Below are 21,970 nucleotides of genomic sequence, written 5' to 3' on the forward strand. Positions count from 1 at the left end.
AATGATGTGAAGCTATATATTACAATAAATTATTACAGTCATGCCAGGAAAGCCTCTTGTAATAAATTATTTCTCTTGGTTAAATGCATAAGCCTACTTCAATGTTGAGATAATGAGTTTCTACATTTAGCTCAAGTTCTAGCCATCATCTTTTTTTATAGATTATTCCCTCTTGCTGAATTTCCACCACCTCTCGAATATCTTTTTGAAAAGTAATCTTCTCTGGCTAAAATTTTGTCTTTGTCAATACAAATATGATTTTAAGAACATCTGAACATTCAACAATGGCCTACTTTCAATTCAAATCTAATGAGTTTCCTTGTGATGCTTCTTACTTTAAGCTTGAATATACAAGTAAATTAAATGAACAAGAATTATATAAAAAATAAACAAGCAGCAAAGAGAAATTAAAAACAGGCAATTATTGATGCAACTTTATCATGCCTCATTGATCAATAAGAACATTACAATGCATTGCTGTCTCTGTAACTGTTAGCATATTGGTTTCTTTTGCAAGACAACTCAAACTAGAGCAATATGTGAGGTAAAACCTCTCCTCAACCCATAAGAAAAGGGGAAGCTCCTTGAAAACTACTAACCCTAGACAAAAGACTTTTGACAAAATCTACAATTACTAACAACATGCACAATGTCTTATAGAGTTTTTTGCGAAGTGAAATAAACTGAAAATAAGCTCTTCTGTAGCAAATGAGATTTTAAGGATTTTATGACTTTAAGCTAAGAACAAAAGCTGTTGATTATAAATACAACAGCACCCTCCGACTGGCAAAAAGAAAAAACCAGAAGGTTAGCACGCACAAGATTTTACAGGAATAACTACTCTTCCAATAGAAAGCACATGATTCCAAGAGTTAAATAGCTAATTTGCACACAAATCTATGACCTAGATGGACAAATAAATCAATTAAAAGCTTGATATTGAATACCAACTTTCAATTCAACCTTAAAATATTAAACAAAGTGATCATACACAAATGAAAAGCAAAATAAACACCAACTTGATTACTAATTTCACCAGCATAACCATAACTTTGACCATCATTAAGAAATACAATGCCCAAAGCACTTATTAAGTTAACAAAACTCTCTTTTTTGGTATTTTACAATAATCATTAATTAATCCCAAACAATCAATGTCTTTAAAGCACCACTAAAAATTTGCAATGAAAATATCTTAAAGCAATAAATCTGATTTAAACAAAACTAATTAAAAGATCATTTAAAGCAACTGAAAATAAGCTCTCCAACATCTTGTCCAAAAATATATAACTTGTCTAAATATAAGATTAGCCAAAACAACAAATCTGAAAATTCCTTGAACTCTGAAGAATCGGAGAATTGGAGCTGGTGTAATGTCCTTTTGAGTTAGTTGTACTTTCTCTATGAAGTTTTTTACTGTCATCTGCATGCCTAGAAATTGCTCTCTTCGACAAACTGATTGTGTACAAAACTTCTATTTTCTTCAACCAAATCAAAGGAAGAGGCCACAAGTTTTTCTCAAACCAACTAATCTGTAATGTCCCCAATTTGAAAGGTGACAATTAATTAAATTGATTTTTATTAAGTTGTCAAAAATAAATAAAATATCCAATGATGACTTAATATTAATTAATTTAATTAAATAAACAATAAAATAATATCACTTTATTAAATAAAGTTCTCCAAAGGTGGTCGGCCTAATATTCTAGAAGTTTCTTGGAGTCCTTTATAAGGAGACTAGAGAGTGGAAGTAAGGCATGCTTTTGGATTTAATAAACGTTTATGATTTCTGGAGACGAAAACCTTCAGGAGTTGACAGATGGGCTGGATGAAATCCTGGTTCTTCCAAAGGGGTGGATTCATGATGGAGCCTACATCTGTGCTAAATTTGTGAAGTCTTCTTTCGCAAACAAATTTGTTGAAGTAAAGATTGGAGGTATTTTTATCTGATTTGGTAAATAAAGATTATTCTGTTTCTGAATATTATAATTTTTGCCATGGATTGTATTAAGCCGATATTGGGGGTTTGCTTTTTATCTATTGTCCATATTGGTATTGGCCAAGAAACCTTATTTAATAAGGTAGAATAGAACTATTAAGTTGTGAACAGGTGGAGGCGTCCTAAGGAAATAAATAAATTAAAAGTTCAATTAAAAGGAGAAGTCAGGTGATTTAATAAGCCGTGGGTTAAACATTTGGGCCTGAGCTATATTGAGGGATTAACGAATATATGATATGCAGTCTTTTGGGGTTTAAGAAATATTTCTACGGAAATATTTGTGGAGCATTTAGATGTGGAAATAATATGTGCGGCATAAAATAGAATATTAGAACTCGTGGAACATAAAGGCGGAACATATTATTGTCGGCGATTCAGATTGGCAGTGAAACTATTTAATTTGCCAGCATGCTAGGATGAATGATTTGAGGCCTTGTGCATGGTGGTTCTTGGAAGGTAACCGGGTTCTAGAGCAAGAGGATCGCACGGGTAAGGAGTGTACAAACAACCACAGACATTTTCCAGATATCGTTGGAAGTAGCAACTAGCACCACTTCCAGGCGCCCAATCATTCCCAATGGCTCACAGCTGGCAAGGATAAATCTGTTGCCTCATTATTTCAATGTTCTGAAGGAGAACGGTAGGAGTAAGAAGAAGGGAAGTTAGACATCCTTATTTAACAGTGTGTCTACCACACCAGTAAATAAGGCAAATCAATTAGCAGAAGCCACCTTTCAACATTATCAGCATAGTGAATCTCTTTTTATGTGGAACCAACAGCATTGACTCCTAGTTCATGAATATTATTTGTAATTCAAACAATCATGTATGAATAAAATCTGTGACATTTGATTGTGACAGTCAATATTTATATGTTTCTGATCCTTTAAAAAAGTGCATCTGCAAATTGTTACAATTTCCTTTTATCTACCTGTGTGCTTGGAGTGTGTTGTACTACTTGGCATCTTGCATAATCAAATTCAGCTCTTACTTTCTTCAAATTATTCTCCATGAATATACAAGAAATAAATGCACCAAATGTAACAATAGTTTGTTTTGTAGTCTACAATTTCTTGATAGGTCTCTAATTACCTTAATTGTTGGAATCCAAAGCTCTATCACTAACCAATATGCCATCACACATTCTAGAAAAAGATTCTATTTTGAATCAGAAATGAATTTTAATCTGATTAGTTTTCAGGGCTCAAAGATGCAATAAACTTAAAGTGACTAATAGCAATCCTACAAGGAGAAATGCCATTAGTCATGTCATTCTCTTAATCTACTACTTGCTCTTGAGCTCCCTTGATATTCTTCAACTACTCGAGTAATCTCAGTCCTCTATCAGACAACCAGCCAATCCACTACTGGCTACTCCTACCACATGAAACCAAATGATGTAACTGTTTCCTCTAAGTACCTCCCTCAGGTCTATGTGGTAGTGAAGAATTGGATTCAGCCAAAGGCTTGACCAAATGCACAGTGTAAGCTCTTAATTCTTTGTTTTCCACCTTTAGGGAAGCCTTCCCTTCTCTATCCTTCAAGACCCTTGTCCTATTTTATTTGTTGCAATTTGCAACATGTCCATATGTTCTTTGATTACTTAACTACAAGAACCCAAAGTTCTATCACAACCTAATATGTTTCTATTGATTCTAGAAGAAGAGTCCTTTTTGAATCAGCAATGACTTTAATTCTGATTAGTTCCTCAGTGCCCAAAGATGCAACAAGCTCCAAGAGACTAATAACATATCTTTAAGCTAAACTGTAAATAGTATGGCATTTTCTAACTCCACTGCTTGCTCTTGTGCTCCCTTGATATTCTTCAACTACTCGTACAACTCATCAAGTAATCTTAGTCCTCTATCACACAACTGGTCAATGCATTGCTGGTTACCCTTAACTCATGAAACCAAACCATCTACATGTTTTCACTTAGTGCCCACCTCACTCCATGTGGTGATGGAGAATTAGATTCAGCTAAAGGATTGATCCAATGCCTGATGTAAGCTCTTAATTTCTTGTCTAGACCCTTTATTAATATCATTTGTTGCAAATTGCAATATATCCATATCCCCTTGCCTGATAGAAGGCCCCAAATGTTCTTGGGTGATCTGAAAATCTGAAGCCTATGCCTCTTGTACATTTCTGTCCACCAGAGGAATGACCATCTCAGTAATGATAAACCCTCATCCTTTTTTCTGAACCTGGCTTTGTCCTCTTACATTTTTCATTTCATCTTTTTCTATCATAGAAAAGACAACACTTAAATTGAGGGGTTTGATGGTCACAATTCTTCTTTTTCTCACCAAAGATATCTTAAGCCACTTACGAGAATCCTCAGCTAGTTTCTTAGAAAGTACAACCATGGCTGGAATTTCTTTCACAAGTTGAATTGGTGGTGGCTAAATAAGTGGAATGAATAGAGTATGGGAGAGGATATTATGGTCATGAGGTGCTAATGCAAAAGATATTTATATCTTCTAGTTGAGAAATAGTCAATTGCTCAGCAAAGGGACTGGAAGGAATAAAAGTTGAAATAGATAGAGGAAAATGAGAAACTGAGGTGTATTATAATTAAGTTGCACCTATGTGTTGATGTGTATTTTGTACACGACCAAACACAGAATAAAATACCCAGAGGTATCTTATCCTCTCTTGAGTAAAGTCTCTGAATGCTGAAGATGTCGCGAAAAGGATCAATCGGGATGACTTCAAGGTTCTTTTTTGTAGGGCACCAGTGGTCGTTGTGTTTGCTGTTTCTTCAAGGGGCCTTATGCACTTTTAGAGAAAGCTTGTCCGTGTTACTTCCTTTCAAATGAGGGAACAGGATTTTCCTAACACTAACAGATTTTCAAAAAATGTCAAAAGATAAGGGTTTCGGGGAATAGAGACTTAAACTGATCCTAAGAATGACTCAATGAAGGTTAGACTTGATAAGATTCTACCAGTTTCAGTATCGCCAAGAAATTACAACTCTACTGGAATTGATGCGATCTTCTAAGGGGATTCAATAACTTTCAAATCATCAAGGATATAGATACTATCATAGAGATACGTATCAATACTTCCAATAATGATCGAATTCTTAATCAATCTTAATGTTTCCAGTTGACCACACAAGGCGTCCTCACAATCAGTAAGAAGCTAGTGGTTTGGAATGTGAATCTTATCAAAGATCAAGCACAACAATTCGTCCTTCAAACTTAAAATTTAAATGCTATTTCAACTGAGAGTGATTCAAGAAGATAAACAATCATGAAGATAGCCACAAGTATTGCAATAAAACACCATAACTTCAATATTTTATTGATCTCATAGCCAAATGGACAACAATTGTTCAAAATTCTTTCTTCACTACTCAATCTTGCTACAAACAATGACTAATTTCTCTCCAACTTTCTAACTTTCTTCACTCTAAACTCTCTCTAACTTTTTTAAAAATGAAATGAGTGAGGGCTTATATAGCATCCTCAAATACAATGAACGGCCCAGATCGAAAGAAGATCAATGGCTGAGATTCTAACACCTAAACCCTAATTAGGGTTTGTTACAAAAAAGTCCCGATTTAGATAAACATTACTAATCCATAGCCAATAAAAAATTGGCACAAATACCGAGGAGACATAGACCGATAGGAATTAAGTTGCCACATCATCCTATAACAACTTTTCATCTAGAATTTTGTTCCCTTTCCTATGCTCTTTCTTAGCATATTCAATGAATCTGGACACAATTCCCTCAATCTCAACAATGGGAATCTCAAGAAGATTCTTCATTCGTTCTTCCAAGTGGAGTACTTGATCAAAAGCAGTGAGAAGAGTCGACTCCCATCCAGGTTCCAGTTCTTTGGTCTTCTCAATCAAGAACATAGTAGTATACATTTGATCACGTTGCTTTTCTGTGATGATGTTCTCCTTCTTGCAAAAGATGACCTTGATTCTATCCTCCAACTCTTGGATGTCCACATCTGTCTCGATCTCGATCCGCCTGTCAAGGATGGTACACAACACCTCAAACACCTTATCTTGAATTGGATGAATGATGCCTTCCACTCGGCTGCATCTGGTGTTGACGTCTTCAAAAAGGACTTCCTTCATCTGGAGCAGAGCTGACCACTGTAGGAGGCTATGGGTTCCTCCATCCATTATCTTTTCTTGCGTCAGAATCCGTCTTGGTGTTTCTCTTATCACTTGTAAGACTGGGATGATAACATCTCTAGTGTGAGTGAATGTAGCTACAGTTATCATTAGATTATGGATAATCTCAAGGACCTGGATAGCTCGATGAACTGTCTTCATCATTCTTGTTGCAAATTCAACGGCTACCTTGTGAGATTCATCAATCCAAGAACTCATAAGTTGAACCAAGCTCTTCACCCTTTTTGCCTCACCTACTGATTCAAGAGGGAGTGCATGTAAAGGAGATACTGCTGGATCCTGACGTCTCAATGGCTGATTAAGATGACTAAAATAGTTCCTCCAAGCACTGACCTCTCTCTCAAGCTTCTTATTCTTTTCCATTTCTTCTTTAAGTTTGTCTTTAAGTGCTTCAAATGAATCAGTTGCTTCTTCCATTGCTTGCTCGGAGGTAAGTGGACCAAGCTCAAATGTTTCTAAGTCATATTCTTCTGCTAGAATCTCATCCTCATATTTGTCCACCACTGGTGTAGCTATCTGCACTTTTCTAGATCCTGTCTCATCTCTAATTACCTTAGACATCTTTGTGGCCTTCTTCTTCTCTATTACTTCATGAGAATTTCCTACAAGGCTTTCCAAGTCAAACACATCTTCTTCTTCTTCAACCACAACTACCCTTGTCAGTCTCTCTTTCAACCAATCAGGAATGGCAGATCTTGTTTCCCTCACTTGTATTTCTTTAGGTAGAGGTCTATCTTCCCGGAAAGGAGATGTTGCTTCATCATCATTCTTTTCTTCATGTTGCTCATTAGCGCCAACTTGGGGAGATTGACTTGATGAATGCTGAGGTGTCTGTCATTTCTCTTGTTTATCATTATGTACCATGGATTCCATAGACTCATCAATTTCATATACTATCTGCCTCTGATCTTCCCCTTGACTTGCTTCCTTTTCATGCCTAGAAGATGTGCTTGGTGGGCGATCAGGATTCGTTTTCTGCTTCTTCTTGGAAGGTTCTCTCTTCTCAGGTCCTTCTTTCCTCTTTGAGCCTTTGGAATGAGAAGTATTCTCACTCACACTTGCTTCTCCTTCTTCTGGTCTTGCTTCCAAAGTGAATGTCATAGATACATTCTGCTCCTTCAGCTTTTGATGTTGTACATCCACCCATCTGCGAGTGCAGGATAAAATGGGAGCCATCAAAGCTCTCAAGTCTAAAACCTCAGGCTCATTCCAATCTATCTTCACTTCTTTGTCTTCTTTCTCATAGCATGACTGGAGGTATCTGCCATTATCCTGGGCTTGATCGGCTACTCTATAGATTTTGCATTTCCTGATGAGATCCAAAGGCAACCTGGAATGCATCTTTCTTTTGACCTCGACATCATCTTGGACATTCATCCAAAAGTCCTCCACCTGAGATTCATGCCTGTACTTCTTCCCAACTGTTTCTTCTATATGACCATGAGGGTCAAAATTCTCTCTTGAGGCAAAGGATGTGAATGAGTATAGAGATAATTCCTTCTCTGCATCTTCTGCGGCTTGAGTATTAGGACATACTTCAACTGAGTTCCCTAGTATGATGGGCACGGGAATTCCATTTCCATGCTTGTGTCTGGATGCCTTTGCATAAGCTGCCAACTGTCTAGTCACCTCAAGTAGTACTATCCTGTCTGTTGGATATCTTGGCAACATGTAGGGGGGTGAAGGACACCCATGAACTCTGATGTATGTGAATTTTGGAAACTGAATGAACCATGCACCATGCTTCTTCACAAGCTCTTGTGCATCCATAGACAGTCGATTGTGAATCCCACCTTGCAATATCCTGGTGATATTCATCGTGAAGGTATCATTGACTAACTTGTAGTCACTTCTAGGCGGATGATAGAGTTGAACATAAGAATCACAAACTCTTATTTCTCCGGGTCCTCTTCCAACAACTCCTCTGTGAGGTAGTCCTGCATACTCAAAACCTCTGATCAAGGCATATACAACATATGAACTCATGTGGAATGATTTGGTAGGCCTTAGTCTTCTCAACTGCACGTCCAGACTGTTGCTAATGATTCTAGCCCAATTGAGCATTCCCTTTCCTTGGACAATCAGTTGTATGAAGAAGAACATCCATTTATCAAAGAAGAATGCTTAAGAAGCACCTGTGACTCGATTAAGCAAGGTTATCAAATCCTTGAACTCTTCTTGGAAGTCGATTCTGTGCGGTGTATTTGGAATCTTGTTCAGGCGAGGTCTGCTCTTGAGTAGCCAATTCTTGTTGATGAAGTTCAAGCAGGAATCAGGATCATCCTCATAGATCGACCTAGCTCCTTCTAGACTTTTGTAGACCATGTCTTTATGTTCCGGGAGATGAAAAATCTCACTTATAGCTTCCTCTGAAAGATAGGCCAAGATAGTTCCATCATCGGCCACGATCGTTCTTGAGTGTGAATCATAGTGTCGGGTGCACTTGATCATCAACTCATGACACTTGACTGCGGGAGGGAAACCTGCAGCTTTGATGATGCCACTCTAAATTATCTTCTTTGCAACAGGTGATGGCTTTCCGATGTAAGGGGCCTCTCGAAACTTCCTCACATTGAAGTTTCCTAGGTTGGTGTCTCCGACATTACTCCACTTGGACACGATCCTAGTCTCCAATTCATCATTCCTCTGATCTTCCTTGATGAGAGCCTGGCGAGTAGTAGATCCTCCGGCTTTGGGGGTCGTCATTTGATTCCTACACAAAAACTTAAAATTAGTCCTTGAGCATAATATCTTAGAGCATAGGATCTAAGACCTTTCAAGGGGATAATTTGGACATTAATTTGAAAATGACATGATAAATCCAATTATTATAAACTTTCAAATTAATTATGAATGAAATCAGATTTTACAAGACTTGAATTTTAAAAGATTGCTATGAAATCAAAATAAGTCTTGAATTTTAAAAGTCTTGAAAGCTTAACTATGAACCTTGGAAAAATGAAGAAAGAAGATCAGATTTTGCTGGATAAGGATTGAATTTTGGTCTCCCTTTGGATGAATTATGCCTCAATTAACCTTCAAAAGAACTTCGCCTTCCACTAGCCTCCAACCACTTAGCAAATTCTGGAAATTAGCCTCCAATTTAGCAAGAAATTCGCCTCCAATCTGGTATAATTCGCTCCTCCAATCTGCTCTTGAAATTCGCATGAGAAGAATAATGAATGAATGATTTGAAAATGCTACAATCACTCCTCTCTTATATAGGACGCTCACCCTAATTAACCATGAGGCCGACTTAGGTATTTAGCAATAAAACAAATAAAATCCCCTTTAGAAGGAGGCCGACTTGCTTGTAAAAGCAAATAAATGAATTTGAGCGCTCACCTTTATTTTTAAATTTTTAAAATTAATTTTAAGGCTTGAAAGGTGTTCTTTTCATTTGTTTTAAGGCTTAAAATTAATTGATTCAATTACAAATGCCTTAATTCATGTGAATTTGATCTAACTTCCCAAATGTCTTAATTTTGACAAATTTAGTGAAAATTGAGGAATATTGAGGTTCAATCAAGGCTCAATGAAGCTTCTTTCCTCCTTAGGCATTGAAATATCCACAATGATGAAGGTCTAAACCACTTCAGGGCTTGATTGAACTTTACATCCTGGCTTGTTCACTTCATGAATTGAAATTTTCACAACCAATATTTGCAAATTTAATGTCCTTGTCTTCACAATCTTGCAATTTGCCCTTGACTTAATCAAACAAGGTTGAATGATAGGCTTTTTGATTATTTCACCCTGGACCCTTTGGAAGGGTCAGCAGCGATTTTTCCAATTAGGTCCTGAATACCTTGTTTTCTTGACTCCAAAATCTTCCGAAAGGCGAGCTCATGTTTGTTTTGACCTGACAAAGTCTTGCATTCCAAATTTTAGCATTTCTCATGAGCGAATTAGATGAAAATGTGATTTTCGCCCTGGACCCTTTGGAAGGGTCAAGAGCGATTTTTACTTTTTAGTTCAAAATTCACCTTAGTTTGATCATTAACCTCCTCCAAGGCAATCTCCAGGGTCTATTCATCTCAATCACTGAGTTGGCTTATCAATTTTTTGAAGGAAATATTGTTATTTTGGGAATTTCGCTCTAGACCCTTTGGAAGGGTTAGGAGCGAAATTCTCTCCTGAGCTCAAAATTCTCATTTTTTGAAGGTCTAAATTTCTTCAAGGCATTCCAAATGGCTTCTTTTACTGTAGTCCAAGCCTAGTTTTACTTGAATTTTAGAAGAAAAGGTGTCTTTGATGCTTTTCGCCCTGGACCCTTTGGAAGGGTCAGGAGCGATTTTTCTTGCTTAAGCTTACTCCTCCATCATTCTGACTTCAATCCACCCCTCAAGGCTAGGCAATGGTCTTCTTCATTCACTCCACCCAAGCTCGGTTTGTTCTTGCAAGGCAAAATAGGGGATTTTGAGATTTTCGCCCTGGACCCTTTGGAAGGGTCAGGAGTGAAAATTAGGTTTTAGGGCAATTTTCCAATCCTTTCATCTTCAAATCACTTTCAAGGCATAAAACATCTTGCCTCACTCCTCTCCAAGTCATGAAAACCAAAATCTTGTCTTAAATTTGCAAGGAAAAAGGAGAATTTGAAAATTTCGCTCTGGACCCTTTGGAAGGGTCAGGAGCGAATTTCTCTCTTGGCTTCAAAACTGGCATTTTAGCAACCCAATTCAACTCTAAGGCAATCCAAATTCTCTTCTCACACCCTTGTCCAAGCTTAGTTTTGTCCAAAATTTGGAATGAAGGATAGTTTTTAGGATTTTCGCTCTGGACCCTTTGGAAGAGTCAAGAGCGAAAATCATGTTCTAGGCTCAATTGCGTCCTCTTTTCAACCTCAATCATCTTCAAAAGGCAAAAAGACACCTCCTCATATCCATTCAAGCCATAAAAACCAAAAAGTTGTCTTGACCTTGCAAGGAAAATAGGTGTTTTTAGGAATTTCGCCCTAAACCCTTTGGAAGGGTCAGGAGCGAAATTCACTATTTGGTTCAATTCCTTCACTTTTCAATGATTTCTTAGAACTTCAAGTCATTCCCAGGGGCAATTCCTTCTATATTTCACCTTATCCCACACTTGACTTAGCAAAACTTGATAGCAAAGAATGATTTTGAGAAAATTCACTCTGGATCCTTTGGAAGGGTTAGGAGCGAATTTCTCAATCTTGACCAAAATCCTCACTTTTAAACTTGAAACTTCTTTGCAAGGTGGGATTTCATGTCTCATTGTGCTAGGAATAGGATTTCATGTCCAAGAAAGGCTAAAAAATAGGTTTATAAGGAATTTCGCTCTGGACCCTTTGGAAGGGTCAGGAGCGAAATTGCCTTTCCTGGCCAAAATCCTTCATTTTCATGACTTCTAAACATGCCCAAGGGTTTCAACATGCTCATTCTTCCTTTCATCATGCCTTTGACACCTCAATTTGACCAAACAAGACAAGAAATGTCTCCTATAGAAATTTTCGCTTTGGACCCTTTGGAAGGGTCAGGAGCAAATTTCTCATTTTAGGCCTATTCCATCATCATTTCAAGTTGAATTCATCTCTCAAAGGAAGAAAACACTACTCCTCTCTCATCCAAGCCATAAAAACCAAAACTTGACTTGATTTTGCAAGAAAAATAGGTGATTGAGGAATTTTCGCCCAAGACCCTCTGGAAGGGTCAGGAGCGAAATTTTCCTTTTGGGCAAAATCCTTCATTTTTCCAAGTTAAAACATCTTCAAGAGGCAAAAGACAGTTGTTCTTGTTTCATTCATGCCAAAAACTTGACCTTCTTCACTGCACAATAAGAGCTTTTGGGAATTTCGCTCTGAACCCTTTGGAAGGGTCAGGAGCGAAATTCACCATTTTGTCCAAAGTTCTTCATTTTTACATGCTTCCAAATCTTCAAAGGTATCAAATAAAGTCCAATCTTCATTCCAAGAGACCCTGCACATCCAAACTTAGCCAAAGTTAGGAAGAAATAAGCTCTAATAAGATTTTCGCTCTGGACCCTCTAGAAGGGTCAGGAGCGAAATCTCCATTCCAGGCCAAATTGCTCAGTTTTCAAGTTTCAAACCACCTCACAAGGCAAAGTTAGGTCTTTTTCCAAGCTAAGAACAAGGTTGCAAGTCTGTCCAAGGCAAGAAATAGGATTTAGGGTGAAATTCGCTCTGAACCCTTTGGAAGGGTCAGGAGCGAAAATCTCCTTCAAGTATCATCTTGCTCTTCAAAAATCAATCAAGTCCCTCTCTAGGCAAGAACATATCAATCTACCCTAAAACATGCCCTAGAAAGCATCATTCAGTCAAAAATGAGAAGAAGAAAGAGGTTTACAAGGATTTTCGCCCTGGACCCTCTGGAAGGGTCAAGAGCGAAAATCCTATTTTAGGCTTGATTCTGGACGTTTTGAACTCCAATTTTCCTTAAAAGGCAAACATAGACTTTCCTCATGTATCTCCATCAAGATCCTACTTTTCACTAGGCAAAAATGAGAACCTTTCAAAATTTCGCTCTAGACCCTCTGGAAGGGTCAGGAGTGAATTTTCCCTTTTCAGGCTAGATGTTACCTTGATTCACTTCATTCTCCATTTAACTTGACCAAATCAACTCCCTTTCTTCACTGACTCTGCTCAACTGACTCAGACCCGGAAACAAACAGGACTCTGACAAGAAAACCCTCAAATCTAGTCCTGACCTGACCTGAGGCCTATTCACCCTGTTCCTTGATCTAACCCACTTGACTCTCCTGAAAGGCATGCTTCAGGCAGACGACCAACAACTTCCCAAAACTAGGCTAGACTCAGCTTGAAAGAAACCCTAAAACGAGCTTTTCTAAGGATTAGCCCTAATCTAGCCAACCTAGGCAAACTACTCACTCAAAAACCTAGAAAGTAGAGAGAAAAACAAGCAAAAGGAAAGCAAAACCTAAAGCAAAAAGAGGGGGTCCCCATTCTAATGGGGCGATGTGTGAAATGGTCACAACATCTGGCGACACCTCTGAGAATGTTCGCGAACATTTGGGAATCAATCCATCTTAAAGAAAACTCAGAAAATCTCCCTCAATAAAACAAGGAGTTAAACAACACTTACAAGAAAAGATTTTCATATCGAGACAAAGTATTAAGTCCATAGTTATCCATGTGTGCGCAATGAGTTAATTCCCCTCGACAAGACAATCATGATCTCCAGGTTCCCTTGTGATTAGCTACATAGTATATCTGAGCCTCAAAAGCATCCTGGATAGAGCCTCGCTACCAGTCAGACGTCCATAGTCCCGACGAGGTTATCGCCGCAAGCTCACGAACATTGCTCCATTGCCAGCGTTAGCCAATTTTGATATTTCATTTTCAGCTCATTTTTTTTTTTTTTTCTCTTTCATTTCGTCAATTCTTTTGGCTCGTAAGCAGTGAAGCTTACGAGCCAAACATTGCTCCATTGCTAGCGTTAGCCAATTTTGATATTTCATTTTCAGCTCTTTCTTCTTTTTTTTTCTCTTTCATTTCGTCAATTCTTTTGGCTCGTAAGCAGTGAAGCTTACTAGGGTTTGAGGATTGCGGTGGCGTTGAAGCCAGATTTTAGATTTTTCACCAATCATAGCTTAGCCTGAAAACCATAACGACTCGGAGATTATAAGTGTGAAAAGATATAATAACTGAAGGACAATAATATCTGAGTCCAATAACCAATCTTACTTCATTGCAAATACGGCCTGAATCAAAATTTTATCAAGAAAAACTTCTTTGCTTCTAAAAGACTTCATAATTGTCCAAATGGGACAAACAATCTAGCGGGGGGTCAGAGTGCTTCATCACAAAATCGCCCATTGTCAAATGGATACCCCTCAAAACAAACCAACCAACCTAACCTAAGACACCAAAACCACCTGAACTAAGACCCAAAAAACAAAACGAAGGACAAACCCAAAACAAACCAAACCAAAACGAAAGAAACTAGACTAACTATGTACAAAGGCAAACCTCCTGAACTTTAGGACTGGAAGTAATGCTTGAGATACCTCCCATTGACAAGCAATGGGATGTCTTCTCCAGTTAAGGTCTTCAGTTTGAATGCATTTTCTCCTAGAATCTCAGAGATTTGATAGGGGCCTTTCCATAGTCTATCAAATTTATCATGCTCTCCCTTTTTTTCGTGTGCTTTATCCCAGTATAAGACAAGATCTGAGATCCAGAACGCCTTGACTCTAGCTTGTTGACTAAACCATCTTTTAACAACTCCCTGATGCTTTGCAAAATTTTGTAGTGCTTGATCTCTCTTTTCCTCAAGATTCAATAGTTGCGTTAATCGGGCTTGGACAATGTCGGTGTCTTCCATGTATTCTTGGATAAATCTTAAGGTTGGGATCCTAAGTTGCATAGGGAATACTGGGTCTTGACCATAAACTAGGAAATAAGGCGAAATCCCTAATGCGTTCTTGGTCCTGATCCGATCTGCCCAAAGGGCAAATCTTAGTTGGGTATGCCATTCTCTTGGACTTCTCTCCAGCAATTTCTTGATTACACTGAGTAGGTTTTTGTTTGTTGACTCAGCAAACCCATTACCCTGAGGGTAATAATTAGACGAAAATTTAAGGGTTATACCGTACTCAAAAGCCCAATTTGAAAATCTCAATGATGTGAAGGTTGAGCCATTGTCACAAACCAATGCATAAGGACACCCAAATCTTGTAATAATGTTTTCCTCAAGGAATTTAATTACGGCCTCAGTAGTGCATACCTTGAGAGCTTGAGCCTCTGACCATCTGGTACAATAGTCAATAGCAGTGATGATATACCTGTGTTGTGCTGAGGATGCGGGGTTGATGACACCAATAAAATCCATTCCCCATTTTGCAAATGGTCTTGCTTCGATCACTGGATTGAGTGGCATGGCAGGAATCTTCTCTCTGAAAACGGCGACTTGGCAACTGTGACAAGTTTTGACATGATCAAATGTATCTTTGAATAGTGTGGGCCAGTAATATCCTGCTCTCAGGATTTGATGAGCTATGGCCAGGTTAGCACCATGTCCTGTACCAAACTTGGAGTGAAAATGTTCGATTATTTGTTTGGCTTCTTCTTTGCCAACACATCTTAGATATATTCCTTCGTGATTACTACGATATAGGACGGATCCTTGAAGCATATAATGCTGACACTTTATCCTCAAAGCTCTCTTCCGAGTGGGTGTCATATGAGCAGGGCATTTGTGGTTGAGCAGGTAAGTCACAATTTCCTTGTACCATTCATCTGGGGTGACATCATCCAATTCATAAACTTGCTGGATTAACCCGGGCCCGTCGACTGCCAGTGTCTAAGCTAAAGCTTGCCCTCGAACAAGTTTCATAGGCTGGATTTCAATATCAAATTCTTGAATAATGGCGACTCACTTGCCTCTTCTCTCTCCTAGTTCATTTTGCATGAGGAGGGTTTTTACGGCTGCATCTGGTACAATTGCATAAATTTTGGCCCTCAAGAGGTAATGTCTAAATTTTTTAATGGCTTTGACCAATGCATATGCTTGTTTTTCAATATTAGGATATCTGAGTTCCGCATCTTTCAACGGGGTACTCATGAATGCAATTGGGTTCTCGTTCCTTTCTTCACTCCTCTGGGTGAGAATAGTTGCACAAGTGTATTCAGAGGCGAATGAATAAAGGTAGAAGGGCTTCATGTAATCAGGACTGATCAGTACGGGTGCTTCTGCGATTGCTGCTTTATCTCCTCGAATGCTCTCTTGGCCTGCGTCGACCATTCTATTTTTGCATCCTTCTTTAACATCTCATTCAAAGGCTTGACTATCTTGGCAAACCCTGTGATGAATTTTCTGAAAAAATTGATCTTGCCGAAGAATGATTTGAGTTCTTTCTTACTGGCTAGCAGGTTGATGGTTGATATAGCTTTCACTCTATCAGGATCAATAGAGATTCCTTTCTCTAAAATGACATGTCCTAGCAGCTTTCCTTCCGTTACCCCAAATATGCATTTCTTAGGATTGAGAGAAACACCATATCTTTTGCACCTTTGGAAGACTTTTCTTAGATCATCCACATGATCTTCCCTTTTCCTGGAGAAAACCGTGATATCGTCCATGTATATGATGATGCATTTCCCAATCAAGTCTCTAAAAGCGATATCCATGGCTCTCTGAAAGGTGGCCCCGGCATTGATAAGTCCAAAAGGCATCCTTTTATATGCAAATGTTTCCCACTTGGTAGTGAAAGTGGTCTTCAGTCGATCTTCGAGTTCAACCAATACTTGATTATAACCTGAATATCCATCCAAAAAAGACATCATTTGTGACTCATTGACAATTTGCAATACCTCGTCTAGCGATGGCAATGGATAATTATCCTTTTCTGAAGCTCGGTTGAGATTTCTGAAATCGACACACAATCTGATCTCTCCATTCTTTTCCTGACAGGAAACAGGTTGGCAACCCACGTCGAATGTCTTACTAGAAAGATGATTTTGGCTGAGAGAAACTTCTTAACCTCTTGATATATTAAAGGTTCCAGTAAAGGATTAACCGGCCTTTGTCTTTGTCTAAAAGGTTTGCTTCCTGGCTTCAAAGGGATTGTGTGAGTGATGATTGCAGTATCATAAGTCTTGAGATCTTCATAGCTCCAAGCGATGACATCTGGGAAATCTCTTACATTTTTTAAGATACCATCTCTCTCTTGCGAAGTGCAGGTCTTCCCAATGAACACATTCTTAACTTGTCTGTCATCACCAACATTGATTGTGTGGCACGCATTTCCTTCCATGCTATGGCTTTTCATCTCCCTCAATTTGTCGGGATCAAAGATTCTTTCTAACTCTACCATTCCTTTTGGGATAGTGTTTGTTTTCAAATTGAAAACTCCTTCTGCATCCAATTCTGCTCCTTCCACTTCCTCTTCATCAATGATTTGGGTTAGGAAGACATCGGTGTTGGTCAAAAAATCCAATATGTGCTTGTCGTCTTCAAAGACTTGAAAGTTGGTGATGTTGTCTGGGACTAAAGGTACTGAGGTCAACTCTACTATGAACTTCTTCAATCCTTCCATAGTTAATGGTACCAAAGAGCTAGCGGCTTGTGCAAGAGAATTAGCCACTTGATTCTGATGTCTGTATATGGACTTGATATTGAAGGCCTCAAAACTTTCAATGAGATCCCAAACTCGATTCCGATATCTAGTCAACCTTTTGTCATGGCACACATACTGCCTTCTGATTTGTCTTATTACTAATTCTGAATCTCCATATACTTGCAGTATTTTAGCTTTCTTTCTGATAGCTAGCAATAACCCATGAATCAAGGATTCATATTCAACCACATTGTTGGTGCAAGGGAACTGTAGCCTATGGGCGGCAAGGTAAGTTTCTCCTGACGGATTGATCAATTCAAAGCCAGCTCCAGATCCTTGCTTGGATTTAGATCCATCGAACCTTAATGTCCACATTGGATTCCCTTGGTCTTCTGACTCTTGGACCTCTTGGCTTTCCACTGATGTGTCGGATAGAGTTTCATCTTCTGAAGAACTTTCAACTTCTGGGTCTTCAATTTCTTCTACAATCAATGTCTGTGGGACCCTCTTGTATACTTGTTCTAATGTAGTCTGGCACATAGCACAGGATAATTCTGAATGGACGGCATTATGTATCCTACACCAGTTGGGGAGGAGTAGATCTCGGACAGACGCCAAGTTGCCAAGTTGCATACTTTGTTGCACATTCTTATGGACAAATTTTCTAAAATTTTCAAACATTCCATCATCATCCTGGTCGGATCCTTGGTCACTTTCCACGACAATTTCTGTAGATTCCATCACCTCTTGTTGACTGTCTTTGTCTTCCAGGTTCTGTATCATCAAGACTCCTTCTACTTTAGGTTTGTATGTCCCTAAATCAGTTTCTAAGAATAGGACTTCATTATCTTCTCCATATTCGGTTATCATAAGTCTCAATCTTGGAGTACTGTCAATTTTGATTTGGTTTGGAACTCCTCTCCAGGGTAGCCACATATGTGCAAAGTCCGTTGACACATACCCATTCAACTTTCGTGACCAATCTCTACTCAGAAGCATACCATACGTATCAGGTATATCCATAAGTGATATGTCTATGAAGTTTTGGACCCTCGGGTCTGCAGCTAACTGCATGTGGATATTGTTCAATTCTCCCATGACTAGAACTTTTGTCTTGTCTAATAGAGTGACTTTCCTTCTGGTGGGTGCAGGAGTTATACCTAGCTTCTGACAAACGGCCAGGGGCATCACATTACTAGAAGCTCCTAAATCATATAGACAGTTGTGCAATAATTTTCCAAAGATTCTGACTGACAGCAGGAACGGGGCCAGCTCATCTTTTCCTTGGCAAAGGATTGAGGAATCCTCATCGTGTTCTTGATTCTTTACTTCATTGATCTTTGGATTGTCACTCTTTTCTGATGTTTCCTCTTTTGAATTATCCATCTTCTTTAGAGGCTTTCCTTTCTTGATCACATCTTTCTTAGCCGCAACCCCTTTTTCTGGAAGAATCTGACTTGTAGTGAGACTTTCTTTGATGGTGGGTTGAGTTTTCTTAACCTCGCCTCTTTTGAGTAACACCTTTCCTTCTAACATATCTTCCTTTTTGGCTGGGAAGGCTACGGTCTGGACCATACATTCGTCTTGTTCAGATTGTTGCTTGCTATCAGCTTCATCTTGAATTACATTGATGGTGGCTTGAACATTGTTGGCCACTTCTTTGGACGTATTCTGAACATTTGGCCTTACTGTGTTTGAATCATTCAGGCTATTAATCATAGCATCTTTAATCTCTGACACCTTCAATAACTCATAAAGCGGCAGGCTAATTTTAACCTTCTTGAGTTCTTCCAACACCAACATAGCTAGTCTTTTCATTTCATCTCTTGGGGGAGGAGGAACATTCCTTTGCCTATATTCTCGCGCATCTTGTGGATAATCCGGATTATTGCTAGCCTTTGGATCTGGAGGAGTAGAGAAATTGTTTGGAGGGATGGATGTTGTCAGAGGTTCCTGATTTCTCTGATTTCTTTGGTATACTCTCGAACCTAAGCCTCCTAAGGACTGGTGGAATACTTCTTTTATCCCTTCAACTAGGATGCTATTATTCAATGGCGGGAAATAATACTCCGAGTCTTCAACAAGTTCATTTGCTGATGCAGGTGGAAACTGGGAACCAGGAGGTACCATTAGTCCATTAGCCGATTCTGGCGGAAATCTCCCATTTTGAGCTTGGTTATTTTCTCCTTTCGGTAAATGTTTGTAGCTTTCCACAACCATGGCTTGATCATACCGGGTAGTCGGGACCATTTGATATCCTGTTGTAGGAGGGTTTTCAGGTGCATCATTGCTACGCATTTCTTGCTGGAATATGTCAGCTGCAATTTTGAATTCACAACACTGCAACTCAGAATGTTGGTTTGTATTGTGGAGTCTACACCAGCTGGATAAAGCCGCCTCTGCGAGAAACACTTTACTAGTAGGATGATTTTCTTGATTCTGTGAACTTGATGGGTTGTCTAATGGTGTCACCACATTTCCATCATTAGGAGTTGTATTCCATGTTCTCCTTTGAAAGCCTTGATTGTTGTTTCCCTGATAGTTGTTCTTGAAACCTTGATTTTTATTTCCTTGAAAATTTTGATTGTTAGCTTGTTGGCCTTGATTAATTCTTTGCATGCATTGCAATTGATTATTTTGATTCCTCAAATGAGTTACCTCAGTTGACAGCTTCTTGACTTGTTCAATCAATTCTTTCATTTTGTCCTTTTCTTCCTGTGTTCTTGAAGAGTTTGTTGCATTTTGCAGGTACACAGGTTGTGCTGGTGGGGCTTGTGAAAGTGCAACTCCGGGATGAAGCACCAACTGGTTTGACGACTACATATTAGGATATGTTGCTTGCGGAATAGGATTCATGACTGGGATCTGATTGGCCAAGGCTAGACTAACTGCTTGAATTTGGTTCGGTGCTGCAGTAGGTCCCATATGAAGTAGCAGCCCAGTAATATTCTGTCCCATGTGCTTACTGACCTCAATAGCTTTCGCATATGCTGCGTTTAGATCATTCGGGATAGGATGAGTTCTTACAAACATGGCAGTGAGATGATCTAAGGCTCCATAATAAATCTCTCTTGGGTTAGCAATGAGATAGGGATGTCGTAACATCGTGTAAGCCCTATGGAACCTGTTATTGAAAGAAGTAATCGGCTCATGTTCTCTTCTTCGAATTTCAACAAACTGTCTATACAGCTTAGTTGGTGTGGTTGGGATACCAAACTTTGCAATAAATGTATCCTTCATTGCATCCCATGTCCTGATTGACCCTGTTGGTAAGTGAATGAACCAGAAGTATGCTTCTTCTCCTAACGAGTAGGGAAAGAGCCTACATGCTACATCTCCATATTCAACTCGCCTGTTGCGAAGAAGATCTTCGAACATCTTGATATGATCCTCTGCTGTGCTATTGAAATCGCTGGCATTGAATTTGGGACAAAAATTTTCAGAATTCTTTGGCATGTCATGATAGATTGCAAATTCTAATGGTGATGGATTATTGATCATCCATGTAGCGCCGTTGAGTACATGAGCAGCAGGAGGAGGAGGAGGAGCATTGTGAGCCATCGTGCTTCCCGAAGGTTGGAAACTTGATTGAGAACTTGATGGTCCGACCTGGCTTGCTGGTTGAGAAATCGCCTGGATACTTGTGTGAATTGCTGCTTGTACTTGTTCTTGAAGAGATGGAGCTTGTAACAACTCAGAAGTGCCTTCTAATCTTGGTTCAGATTCCCTTAGAGTATCTTCTCTTTTGGCCCGCTTCGACCTTGAAGTGAACTGAAGTTCAGTCAGATTTTTGGTGCCTAGTGTAGACCTCAATATTCTTTGGTGTTTTTCGCGCGAGAAAGAACCAATACGATCCAACGTGATGATCTGTTTTATGGAGATTACTACAAGTTCCCTTGGTTATGAAGTTCTCGGGCGGCGGCTCTTTGGCGTTCTTTAGCTCTGTCTGCTTCTTGTTCCAAAATGATTCTGACCCTATTATACTCAACTTCACTTCTCCTTAAGTTCCACGCTAGGTCATTCAATCCTGAAATAATGTCCTCTTGAATGTTGCCTATTTCCAAATTAGGTTGCACTACCTCATTCAATCCTTCATGTGGCAACACCATCGTGATACATGCTCATGTTGAAAAAAAATTTGAATTTTCTGGGTAGTACTGTTCCGCTTGATAATCAAACTTTTGTATAAGAAAGGGCCCTCCCTCTAGCGCCAATTCTGTTGATGTGTATTTTGTACAAGACCAAACACAGAATAAAATACCCAGAGGTATCTTATCCTCTCTTGAGTAAAGTCTCCGAATGCTGAAGATGTCGCGAAAAGGATCAATCGGGATGACTTCAAGGTTCTTTTTTATAGGGCACCAGTGGTCGTTGTGTTTGCTGTTTCTTCAAGGGGCCTTACGCACTTTCAGAGAAAGCTTGTCCGTGTTACTTCCTTTCAAATGAGGGAACAGGATTTTCCTAACACTAACAGATTTTCAAAAAATGTCAAAAGATAAGGGTTTCGGGGAATAGAGACTTAAACTGATCCTAAGAATGACTCAATGAAGGCTAGACTTGATAAGATTCTACCAGTTTTAGTATAGCCAAGAAATTACAACTCTACTGGAATTGATGCGATCTTCTAAGGGGATTCAATAACTTTCAGATCATCAAGGATATAGATACTATCATAGAGATACATATCAATACTTCCAATAATGATCGAATTCTTAATCAATCTTAATGTTTCCAGTTGACCACATAAGGCGTCCTCACA

The 21,970-nt window shown here is 38.9% G+C and overlaps 1 protein-coding gene across 1 annotated transcript in view; it reads right to left on the bottom strand.

The window, feature by feature from the left end:
* The window catches only part of LOC131049027 (3-hydroxyisobutyryl-CoA hydrolase-like protein 3, mitochondrial), a 149,394-nt gene that overhangs the window by 46,826 nt on the left and 80,598 nt on the right, over window positions 1-21,970 (bottom strand). The window lies entirely within an intron of this gene.

Source organism: Cryptomeria japonica, chromosome 1 (assembly GCF_030272615.1).
Source record: "Cryptomeria japonica chromosome 1, Sugi_1.0, whole genome shotgun sequence".
NCBI classification, from domain to species: domain Eukaryota; kingdom Viridiplantae; phylum Streptophyta; class Pinopsida; order Cupressales; family Cupressaceae; genus Cryptomeria; species Cryptomeria japonica.